This window comes from Tenrec ecaudatus, chromosome 10 (assembly GCF_050624435.1).
Source record: "Tenrec ecaudatus isolate mTenEca1 chromosome 10, mTenEca1.hap1, whole genome shotgun sequence".
Taxonomy (NCBI): Eukaryota; Metazoa; Chordata; class Mammalia; order Afrosoricida; family Tenrecidae; genus Tenrec; species Tenrec ecaudatus.
Window position 1 is genome coordinate 126,869,241 of NC_134539.1, and position 12,779 is coordinate 126,882,019.

Below are 12,779 nucleotides of genomic sequence, written 5' to 3' on the forward strand. Positions count from 1 at the left end.
AGACTGCTTCCTCCATTATGAAAGAAAAAACATGGGTGACAGTGCTAATGTCAGCGAGATCCTAAAATAACACACGAGGTGGCTTCACAAAGTTCACGAGAAAAATATAATTAGAAAACAAGAGATTTATTTTCCCTCTGGGAACTTTGTGAGACCACTACACCTATGCTGTATCTGGCATGTGATAGGATTCAACAAAACGAAGTGACTGTCCCACTGTCAGATCAGGTGTCTTAGTGAGAGAGCTGTCACTGGAGGGGGAAGGGGGGTGTCAGTGAGACCCGGCCTGCAGGAGTGTGTGTGTGTGTGGGGGGGGGGGCGGTGTCAGTGAGACCCGGCCTGCAGGAGTGTGTGTGTGTGGGGGGGTGTCAGTGAGACCCGGCCTGCAGGAGTGTGTGTGTGTGGGGGGGGGGTCAGTGAGACCCGGCCTGCAGGAGTGTGTGTGTGTGTGTGGGGGGGTGTCAGTGAGACCCAGCCTGCAGGAGTGTGTGTGTGGGGGGGGGGGAAGGGGAGGTGTCAGTGAGACCCGGCCTGCAGGAGTGTGTGAGGGGGGGGGTGTCAGTGAGACCCAGCCTGCAGGAGTATGTGAGGGGGGAGAACCAGCAGGGGTCTGGGAGGAGGAGGGGCAGGACTAATTCAAGCCCCTTTGGGGTCCCTCCATGTTCATTGTGGATGTGACACCATGCTGGTGGAGGCGGCAGGAGAGAAGGCGGAGGTCAAGCTCTAGCTATGGTGGGAGCTTGGGAAATCCAGCCAGACCTGCTTGTTATATTTCAGAAAAGGGTAAACCGTGTGAGGACAAGCACCGTGGCTCCATATTTGAGGGGACAGGAGTGAGACGCTGCTCTTTAAAGAGGGAGAAGGGGAGAGTCATAAAGGAAAGATGGGCCTATAAGGGCCTAACCATTGACTGACGCATCTCTCCAGGTAGTCTGTGCAGATTAAAAAGCCACGTGGAGGGTGGCAGGTGTGCCATTTGATTATAGTGACCACGGTAGGGGGCAGGGACCAGGAGACCTCCCACTGGCTTGGGTAAGCCTGTAGGTTGGTAGAGGGGTTCGCGGGGCCCCGGGATGTGGACTGCCCCTCCTGGGTTTTCCCTGGAGCTCCATCAAGGGCACAGAAAAACAAACAGATTGCTGGCGAGTGGACTGGTGCAAGGTGGCCTGGTGTCTGTCAGAGAAGTGGGACCCACAGAGTTTACGGTGGCTGGGTGTTTAGGAAGCCGATCGCCAGGCAGGCCTTTCTCCCGAGGCCCCTCTGGGTGGACTTGCCGCAGAGAGCATCGACCGACAGGTGACAGTGTCACGCAGGGCCTCCTATCGATCTGCAGCAGGTAGATAAATCCTAGGCGTCAAGCCTAGCAGGAGATGCCGCAGCACAGCGGGGGCGGGAAGGCACCCTTATCTTCTGTTGTGGTTGCCGCAGACATGCAGAGCACGGCGCACGCCGAGGCAACAGTTTCCATCCAGCCCGGCTCTGTTCTCTGAGTTGTTCAACCTCCTCTGCCTTTTCTGAGTGCTTGCACAATTTGTGGTCACCCCGACATCTGAATGTGGGCAGTGCCAAATGAGGCAATCCTTCTGGTGAGGGCACAGCCCCCGGGAAGGGCAGGGCAGACACCGGCAGTGCTGTTGCGAGTTCCCAGCACAGTCTCTTACTGGGCCTCCCTCCATCTCCCTTGGGAATAGCCCCGGCTGGGCTGTCCAGAGGCACTCAGCCTTCCCAGTCTGCCCCACTTCTGACGCTTCATTGCACCTTTGACCTCTGCCCCCCCACAAGGACTTAGTGACGCCCAGATGCAGAATCATCCGAGCTGTTTCACATGCTTCCAAGATACGGAATGTGCTCTGCATGCATTTATTGTACGTTTAAGGCTTGTTGGTACTTGGCCAAAATTTAAGCAAACACCAGCCCTACACTGCGGTTCTAGTCGGTGGCCTTCGCTGCAATATGAAGGGGACAGATACACGTGGCTCAGGAGATCCTGGGAAAACAGAGCCATGGTTTAGAAGGACAAATAGGAGGCGGGAGCGAGAAGCTCACTGTCCAAAGAAGGGCTTAGCATTGCCCAACAGTGGCTCCAGGAACACGTGGCGGTGGAATTTGGAGTGTGGTGTGTTTGTCAGAATTGATAACGCCATCCTTATCCTGGAAGGTTATCAGTAACAAGTTGCTTACCTTTGGGATCAAAAGAAAAACCAATACAGTCATAGGACTGGGGTGGGGTAGGGGGACGATCAGGAGTCATTCTACTAGTCCCCAGAGGAATGGCCGGAGTTCGAGGCGAGGGGACAGCTGGCCTCTTAAAGGGCAAGCATCCTGCAGTGGACATTTCTCACCCAACACTGATCTCTCCAGTAACTAATCTCAGTCACGACTGTGCTTGAACTTGACGTTCATGTTCTCCCACCTAGTCCTCCCTGGTTCTGTAGGGATTCCCTGTTTATGGAGTTGTACGAGCACGCCTTATAAACACATCCAATCAGAGTAGGTCCCCATGGACGCGCTGCTGTAGGTTGTGATGGTGGTTGGCAACCACAGATCCACAGCAGAGAGGTGAATCGCCCCGTCATTTGTTACTAATAATAAATGATCGTCATGTGTGAATGATCATATCATTCTCGCTCCCTGCGACTCCAGTTCTGTTGCTTGCTTACTTCAGACAGAGGTAGACTTCAAGCTAAGGTAGAAATAATTGCATTTACCCCCGCATGTCTCGGCTTGGCAATTCCGTGTAAAACGCCTACTTGGTGCAGACCTAGGAATAGGGAACTTTCGTCTATAAGGATGCCAAGCATCAGCAGACATGGTCTGAATCTTCAGTATCATCCAAAGAGGAAGGCTCATTTTTTCATTTTAGACCGTTTAAGCAGCTTGGACCCATAAACTCATTTTATAACTGTGCAGAACTCAAACACCTCTGAGCATGTGCTTTGATTCCAGAACGCCGACCTCACTGCCACCGAGTCGATGCTGACCCATAGCGATCCTACAGGACAGGGCAGTACTGCCCCTGTGAGTTTCCAAGACTAACTCTTTACACGAGTAGAAAGCCTCATCTTTCTCCCTCAGAGTGGCTGGTGGTTTTGAACTGCTGACCTTTGCAGTTAGCGATCCAATAGGCCACCAGGACTCCTTTTATTAAAATAACAGCCTTGGATACCTTCTGGGGCAGGTTTATTCTATCTTACATGGACATTATGAGTCAGAATCCGCTCGATGACAATTGTCCTTTTGTTTTAATCTCTGAATGAGCAGGCAGCCCAGGACTGTGGCCCAGCCCTGTCCACAGGCACAGAGTAATAAAGGCTGAGAAATCGGATCAGTAGAGATCAGTCCTTCTGCCTTCTGTCCCCAGTTCTATCCACGCCACCCTCACTGCCCTTCCTCCTTGCCTTTTCTTCGGCAACGATGCTCTTCTGCTCACCACTCACCAGTCACTGTCACGTTGTTTCGAGTCCTTGGGTAGTTCAAACGGTGCGGCTGCTAACCGAAAGGTGTGGGTTCTAGTCCCCCCACAAATGTCTTACATGAAATGACCAGTGACCTATTTTTCAAAGCTCAGCCACTGGAAGCCCTCTGGGGCACAGCTCTACGCTGACACCCCAGGGCTCACCATGAGCATCGATGGAACCGCGAGCAAAAAGGCCGAAGCTCCTGCCGCTCGGCACTGCCAGAAGGCCCAGGCCCAGCTCCTCGGGCTCTGTTATCACCCGCGGTTCAAATTCTAGAGATGGTTGCTTGGAGCTGCATCAGCGAAAGGCAGCAGTACTTCTGGTTCGAATTCTACCCAGCCGCTGACTGGCCGAGAGCCCCTAGACCTCACTCAGCTCTCCTGCAAAAGGACTGTGTTGGAGTTCATTAACAACCTTCCAGACCCTCTGGCCCTGACGTGTCTGACCCAGGCAGGTGCCCTTTTCCATTGTTACCTTCCCCTCCCTCTTCGCTCCCTGGCCTTCACCGGGAAACTGTTGGTGACAGGAAAGAGGTTTGTTCTGGGAAAATGTTGAGAGTTGTGCCATCACCGCTGATGAAGGGAGGAGCCCCAAAAGGGAGCTTGACAGAAGACTGAGTCCCCCCTGGGTGCGGGGGCTCCCACAAATGCCGCTCTAGAACCTGTTTTCCATCTGGCATTTTAAATAACCGTCTCCATGCCATTGCCTCCCCGAGTTGGGCTTGGTTTTGCACTCTGGAAGGAGCACAAAGCGTGACTAGCGATCCATTTAGGGATACGGTGTACACCGATCTCCTCGTGGTTGGGCGGTGTGAACGAGCGTACTTCGCCAAGCACCAGCCGGGATCGTTGACGCATGGCATCTATTAGATGGATGGGAGACTCACAGACAATCCTTATTATTTAGTAGAACATTGATTGCCTTTTAGTTCCATCAAAGTGGATATCAATTACATCCCCCTCTAAAACATTTTTGAGAGTGGTTGCAATTGTTAAGAAGCTAAATTTGTCCTGTTTTCTTTTCAGTTTGGTTTGGTTTTTATCTGTTATTTGGTGTCTGAGTGGGCTCAATATTCCACTATCTTTCAATTCCATTTTTCCATGAATTTTTTTAAGTTCCCTCCTACTACTAGAGCTTATGCTCAAAACTAAGAATACAGCGACCCAACCAGAAGGCCCTGGGTACCGAAAAAGCCACTGACCAACAAGTCAGGTTTGAGTCTACCCAGAGGGGACCTCAAGGGGCCCCGATGACATAGTGGGTAACTGCTCACCCAAAAGTCGGCAGTTCAAGACCACCAGTCAGTCCAGAGGAGAGAGATGAGGCTCTCTGCATCCGTCAAAAGTCAGTCTCAGGAACCCATGGGGCCGTTCTAACCTGTCCTGTAGGGTCGCTATGAGTCAGAATCAACTGCGATGGCAGTGAGAACTTGCAAGGCATGCCGCTGAACTCCCTGCGGGCACAGCTGTCCCGTGACGCCACCAGGGCCCGGGGCTCCGGACTGACTTCACTGCGGCTGGTTCTGGTAAACCCCAAGGGGAGAGTGGCCGGCAGCTGGAAGGAAGACGGTTCCACTGGAGACACCGCCTCGAGATGCTCGAGTCTCCAGTCACCAATGTGCTGCCCCAGTTGTCTTACTTCCTGATTTCCATGCGCAGGGGCGTCTTCTCACTGCAATGGGCCCACTGTAGCACCTACTGTACAGTTGTGTTCAGTCCGGGCAAAAGGAACAAGGTAGGGGGTGGGGTGTCAGTGGAGGGGCACCCGACAACTCTGCTCCTCACATCTCATTGGCTAGAACACAGCCCGGTGCCCACCCTCAATCTGCTGGAAGGCGCCTATCTGTGCCGAGCACCATGATACCCCCAGGAAAATGGGGGTTCCATCCAAAAAAAAGATCAGAGAGGGGGGATCGTAGGTAGGCAATTTCCCTGCTGGGCTTACCCCCACCCCCAACCCCCTCAAAGGAATAGGTGTTCCTGATGTAAAAATACAGAAAAATAAAAGAAGGACAAACTGATGATGATTTTACTGACCCAAAGACACCACACACCCGCACCTCCCCGCCAGGGACATGGAGTGCAATGACAGGATTGCCTTTTTAAAAATGTTTGGGAGGTTTCTGGTTCTGCTTTTCGGGTTATGAAAAGGATGCTTATGCCTTGCAGAAATCTTGAGAAAAGACAGCAAAGTCTAGAAAAGAAGAAAGAAATCACCTATAAATCTACCACCCCCAAATAATCACTATAATATTTCGTTGTATATTTTATCTTTTCTTTTTTACAATTTTAATGAATCATTTTATTGGAGGCTTTTACAGCTCTTATAATAATCCATATATCAGTTGTATCGAGCACATTTGTACATATGTTGCTCTCATCATTTCCAAAACATTTTCTTTCTACTTGAGCCCTTGGTATCAGTTCTTCATTTTTCCCCTCCCTCCCCCATCCTCCCACCCTTGTGAACCATTGATAACTTATACATTATTTTTATTTTCATATTTTACATCATCTGCTGTCTCCCTTCACCCACGTTTCTATTATTCATCCCCCAGGTTGGGGGGGGGGGTGGGGTGTTGTATGTCGATCACTGCTTTTCTTCCATTTTTAATGTATACGTAAACATCAAAACCAAACCCTCTGCCACCAAGTAGATTCCAACTCATAAAAACCTTAAATAGGGTTTTTAGGACTGTAACTAGTTACAGGAGCAGATAGGCTCAGTTTCCTCCCTCAGAGCTGCTGGTGTGTTTGAACTGCCAACCTGTGGTTAGTGACCCAATGCCTGCCCAACAGTGCCACTGAAGCTCCTCTACTACCTATTTAAAATCACACTACATGTTCACATTGGTACACTTTTTTCACTTTATAAATAAATACGCATGAAGTAGATATGACCCCCCCCCACCCAGTGCACCCCTGGGTCCTTACACCAGAACATTTGAACTGTGGTTGCAAAGCCAATTGGGAAATGGTTGAAGACGGCAGAGTGAGTAACATGCACTGGGTTCCCCCACACTGCTTCTAGGGGCCACACGGTCCACTGAGCTCACGTCTCACTCTCACTCTGATCTTACAGCATAGGCCCTCCTTTCTGTGCTTGTCCATCTCAAAAAAATCGAGAGTCCATGGCCAGAGGCCACAGGATTCTGCAGGGTGCATAAGCCCTCTTGCCTATCCTTAGCACGCAGCTCGCAGCTCACAGTAGTGACTTTTCCTCTGCCTTGTAAGTACATAGAGGCTGTCAAAGTGGAGGGGACACCCGGGTCCTCCAGTCCAAACCCCTCAGGCAACAGCAAATGCCAGCAGAAAGGGGAAGAGTCCTGCGCGGGGCGCACTCTGGCGTGGGCAGCGCCACAACCCAAAGTTTCCACGTGCCTTTCAAGGGGTTTTCAAATGATTTTCCACTCTTCTGAGGTGCCTTTGATGATGTGACTAATTAGTACACTTCAAAGTTGTCGTGACTTCCACAGAAACGCATCAGTAAGATTTCCCAGGCTACCCAGCCCACCTGCAGCTTGGTGCTACCGGAAGGAAAGCCATTGAGATTTATAACTTGCTCATGGCCCTGTTTCTCAGATAGGCAATTCCACTTAATAGACCTGCATTTACAGAAAGCCAAACCCAACCCAACCCACTGCCGTCGAGTTCTCACAAACTACTCTCCGTAAACGCTGCAGAAAACCATTTTTCTGTTCACTGCTCACTTTTGAGGCCCTCCGACCTGGCCAAGTGCCGTAGGGTTGTACTACCAGGATAGGAAGCCCCGTCCTACACAACCAGAGTGTGGACAGGGAGAGCAGAGACCCACAGGAGCCAGCACAGCACAGGCATGGAATGGAATACCGTGTGACGACAAAGGACTCTGGTGACACCATGGGTTGCCCATTCAGCTGCTACCCACAACATATGTGGTTCAAACCCACCAGGTGCTCCGTGGGAGAAAGATGAGGCTGTCTACTCTTACAAAGACTTAAAGCCTCAGAAACTCAAAGGGACCGTGCAACTCTGCCAGGAGAGTTGATCTAAATTGGAAGCAACTCAGTGGCAGTGGGGTTTTCTCGGGAGTAAATGTGGGGGAAGTACATCTGCATAAGCAGCCATGGAAAGATGATGATGACATATTCTTAGAGGAAAATGCAGATGTGTGTGCATTATTATTGTTTCTCTGTTTCTGGCAAAATTAAAAGGGCCCACTCACATGTTTATATGTCTGGGTGAATGGAAAGTGCCTGTGGCTGTCGTTAGGTGCCATCAATTTAGCACTGACTCAGCCACCCTGAGTGTCACAGAACAAAACACTGCCCAGTCCTGTGCCAGCCGCACAATTATGTTTGAGGATCTGTTTGCGACAATTGTGGCAGCTACGGCATCAATCCCTCGTCTTGAAAGCCTCCCCTTTTCCCACAGTCCCCCTACTTTATCAAGAATAATATCCTGGTCCAGGGACTGGACTCTCCTGCTAATATGTCCTAAGTATGTGAAACAACATCTGGCCATCCAACTTCTAAGGGGTATGTTGTTCTTCCTTCACCCAACACAGATGTGTTTGTTCTTTTCACAGAGAATAGCTAGAGCAGCAGTTCTTAACCTGGGGATCATGGCCCCTTTGGGGGGGGGTTGAATGGCCCTTTCACAGGGGTTGCCTAAAACCATATTTCTGATGGTCTTAGGAACCGAGACACCACTCCTGGATCCGTCTCCAGGCGGGTCCGCCCACATACAGATACGCCCACCTACAGGGTCCCCACAACATGAGGCATTGTATTAAAGGGTTGCGGCATTAGGAAGGTGGAGAAGCACTGCTCTAGATGAATACAATCAAAACTTTTTAAAGGAGCCCTAGTAGCACAGTGGGTTAAGCACTTGGCTGCTAACTCAACTCCAAAGTCAGCAGATCAAGCCCACCATCCAGTCCATGAGAGAAACCTGAAGCAGGCTGCTCCCATGAAGATCTACAGTCCTCCAGATCCTGGGGGACCCCATAGGCCTAGAGGGTCACTGTGAGCAGGGACCCATTTGATGGCAATGAGTTTGTAGGGCTCAATAGAATTTGACATCTGAAAGCGAGGACATACCTTTTCTTTCTTGTTGTTTTTTTTCTGTTTACTGTTTTTGTTCATGGAAGTTTGCGTTGCAATTTTTACATTACAATCTTGCAGTAGTCATCATGCTACCGCAGAGCTGTGTGACAATGAATTAGACGCCATGAGAGACGTGGTGAGTACAGGCGGCCAGTGAGCGCTCGCTAAGCACCAGAGATGACTGTCCTGATGGGGACGGTGAAGAAGGTCAAAGAAGAAAGGTGGGGGTTTGGGGGTGCTCTTGCTGAGGCCTGGGGGCATAGTGGCTCTGCACTGGACTGCTGACTAACCGCAAGGTCAGCAGTTCGGAACCACCCGCCCCTCTGAGGGAGAAAGGGCTTTCTACTCCCCTTGAGAGTTACAGTCTCAGAAACCCACAGAGGCAGTTCAAATCAACTCCGTGGCAGTGGATGCTCGCTGAGACGACATTCGTGGAAGTCATTTACTGGGCGATTTTATCAGCTATTTAGGGCAAAAGTCTTTAGAAAAAAATTGAAATACTTTGGTCAGCAGTTTTACTTTCAGAAATGTATCCTGCGGACATAGTTATCAAGGATATAAGAAATACATACGAACAAAACTGAACACATGACAAAAAGATGGACTTTCAGCCAAATAGACCAATAAAGCGAACAATAATCACAGGGCAGCAGAGCTCAGAAGGGAAGCAGGGGCAGGGCAGCAGCGAATAGAGAGAAGTGAGAAGAATTCTGTTACCTTTTTGAGGGGTGGGGGTGGTCAATGTCACAAAACAAAATGTGTATGAATGAGTACGGGGAAAATGAATGTGCCCTGTAGGCATTCGCCCAAACCAGAATACAAATTAAATGTTTAAAAAACATGACAAAAGGCCTTTAGTGAACATTTCATAATGTAGCCCTCATGCCAACAGCTGGTGTGGGGGAGCCTCTGCCGGGGACCCAAGAGAAGCAAGTGGTGCCAGCCTGCAAGGACACGGGAGCGGGTTTTCGCTCCTGCAAACTCAGCAGCCATGAAATGAGTGTCCTGGTCTGACTCAGGAGACAGATTTTTGGTCTGGTTTAAGAGCAAGGGTGGATGTGCAAAACTGGGCCATTTCATTGCAATCATTTGAGCCAATTTCTCTCTCTCTCTCTCTCTCTCTCTCTCTCTCTCTCTCTCTCACACACACACACACACACACACACACACACACACACAGGGAGGGGGTTCAGGGCTTCATCAATGAACTAACTCAGGTGTTCTCAGCATGACTGCATCTTTGTAGTTCTTCATCGGCTTTTCATCTCATGGGTTCCTCTTTGATGATCATTATCTGAAGCCCATGATTACATTACAGGCTGCATATTAGGGCCAAATGCATACTGAAAACTGTTGTCTTATAATCATCAATATTCACAGTTAAACGTTAAACCTCCAGTTGTAGCCAATAGTGTCCAATTTTGTTGTTTTGCTTTTGAACAGGATATTTCTTTAAATCACATATTAATATCTGTATGGCTTCATGTATTCTTTTTCCAACAGTTTTATTGGCATATAATTCATGTATCATATAGCTGAATAGTTCAATTGCATCAGGAAAAGTTGAACAATCATCACCACAATCACTTTTTTTTCGCATTTTCTTCATTTTTGTTCTCATCTTTGTTCAGTCTTCATTTCTCCCCAACCTCCCCTGCCACACCTGAAAGGAGCCAGTCAACCAGTTACTGTCTCTATAGACAGACCGATCCTGGATTTCATACAATAAAACCCCCAAATAACCTAACCATAATAACAAAGTAATACAGACAAAAATATCAATAGAAAAGGAAGCAGAAAATGTAATGTGTCTGTATATGTTAAAATGAATATGTTTATCAAAAATGCTTATAATGTATGAATTCTGTGTGTGTGTGTGTGTTTCTCTCTCATATATAACTAAGGGTCCCTGGTGGTGTAGTGGCTACGCATTGGGCTGCAAACTGCATGGTCAGCAGTTCGAAACCACCAGCAGCTTTTCGGGGGAAAGACTGGGCTTTTGACTCCCATCAACAGACACAGTCTTAGAAACCCACAGGGGTCACTCTGAGCAGCACTGACTCCATGGCAGGGAGTTGGGTTATTTTCTATATAAAGCTAACAATACAAGGTAGGAAATACAGAGTGGTAGAATCAATGCTTATCGATAATGTTCAAAGATGGGAGGGAAGACTCAGGCTGAGCTGATCAAGAAAGGTATAAATTGGTCTTATCCATGTGCTCTGCTGACTGACAGCCAGTAAAAAAAGTGCCGGCATCACCTTTAGCAACTCATGTTTTCACTCGACCTCAGAATCTTTATATGAGACACAAGGATAATCATCTGTGACTTGCTACTGAATTTCATTACGCCAATCAAAAGAGGTTGTGTATACCAAAGCATTTCAAAATGCTGCACATTATACAAATATAAGATGTCATTAAATACTTTTTGTTAAGAACCAATGAGCCAAAGGTTGTCAAGCAAATGTGCTCTGAAACGAAAACCGTAAGTACAGTGTTGCGTTGTGATGTTCAATTACTCTGTTGTGCACTTGACAAGAGTTCCATCACACTCTAAGAGGACAGAAAATTGACACTTCCCTAAGGAAAAAGAATCAGAGTACCAATTGTCCATATCAATGCCTCTTGCAGTCGATTCGAGTTTCTAATCTAGTCTCTAATTCTCCATCAACAAGATGGCCATGGCACAGGTTAAAGAAGGGGCGCTCCATTCGTTCATTCACTCCCCCATTCTTAAGCCAGCACCCATTCTATGAGAGACAATGTGGTAGGGTCTATCAACTTCGTGGGGGAAAACCTGACCATCTCTTCCATAAAGATTACAAGAAACCAAACCCTGCAGGGCAGTTCCAGACTGTCGCGTGGGGGTGCTATGGATCAGAATGGACTCAATGGCACTCACCAACAACATTGGAGACGCAGAAGCGAATCAAACCCACTTACCATTCGATTGTGAGTCACCGGCTATTAGGAGGAAGAAGCCGTCGGTTTCCGAGGAAGGCCTGGAGTACCGTATGGAAATGGAAAAGCACGGCGAGCCTTTAGCAAAGGCCCATGGAAGCTCCGAGAAGCAGAAACTGCTCACAGCTGAAGGTGACGCACAGCTTGGAAAGGGGCTGTCACAGGAGCCACGCCAAAGATCAGGAACAGAGAGACAGGCAGGATGGAATGTGGCATGAATGTGGTGGGGAGTCTACAGCACAGGAAAGGGACAAGTAGAAAGGCAGTTTGGGTCTGAGTTATTTGCAGAAATTGGTGACGTCTCTCTTCTACCTCTACTTCTTTGTCTATAATTCTGGAAAGGATCTTCAAGTTCATCTCATAGTGGGGATGCCAAGAGGGTCCTGCGTCTAGCTCACCAACTTCAATCAGTGGGTAGCAGCAGCCGGCCCTAGCTGAGTGGTCAGCCCATGAGAAGAGTTACTGCCAAACACCCATTCGATGAATTACCGTATTACTGTGATCACGACAGCCTGCAATTCTAAAATGCTGCTTCTCAGCAGTCAGCTCTTGCCTGAAATGCGGTAACAGTTTAGGTGTAAATCGTTCATAGCTACCCTGCTTCTTAAACAGAAAACATAGAAAGTCATTTTGTCTTCTAAATGATTCAGAGCCATTCTCAAAATCAGAAGGGACCAGCCTGAGCTGCACTGCACCCCAGTACTGCAGGCTCGATGGAGGCGCCCAGGACCGTGTGCCCACCTTCCCACATGGCCTTCATTTGTTCCTGCTCTCCCTCTCCTCGGACTTGTTCTGGGCGATTGCCTCTCAGGTGTTGATGTTCTCAGTAAATCTACCCCTTTTGGCTCATTTTTGTTCTGTCCATTTGCTGCTTCTAATCTACTTTAGGCGTGGAAGCCAGATAAGTAGGTTTGATTAGAATTACACATGTAATAAGAATAAAAAAGCTCTGAGCAAGGGTCTAAGAGGATTGCCTACATGTATAATATGTTGAGACTGAATGCCATCTGGCCCGGATGTTTAATTAAAAATGTGCATGTGTGGGAGAGAGAGAGAGAATATAAGTAAGTGTATGTGTGTGTGTGTGTGTGTGTGTGTGTGTGTGTTCCCTCATGTAAATGCTTCTCTCTTCTGCTTTTTTACTGTTTAAGTGTGTGGGAACAAAGTCCAAGATAATTTGCCTAGAGGACATTAATAATTTGCCTAGAAAATTGGGAAGCCTAGAAAAATCCAAGATAATAAAACCTGTTGTAGTCTTGCATGTAAGAGAT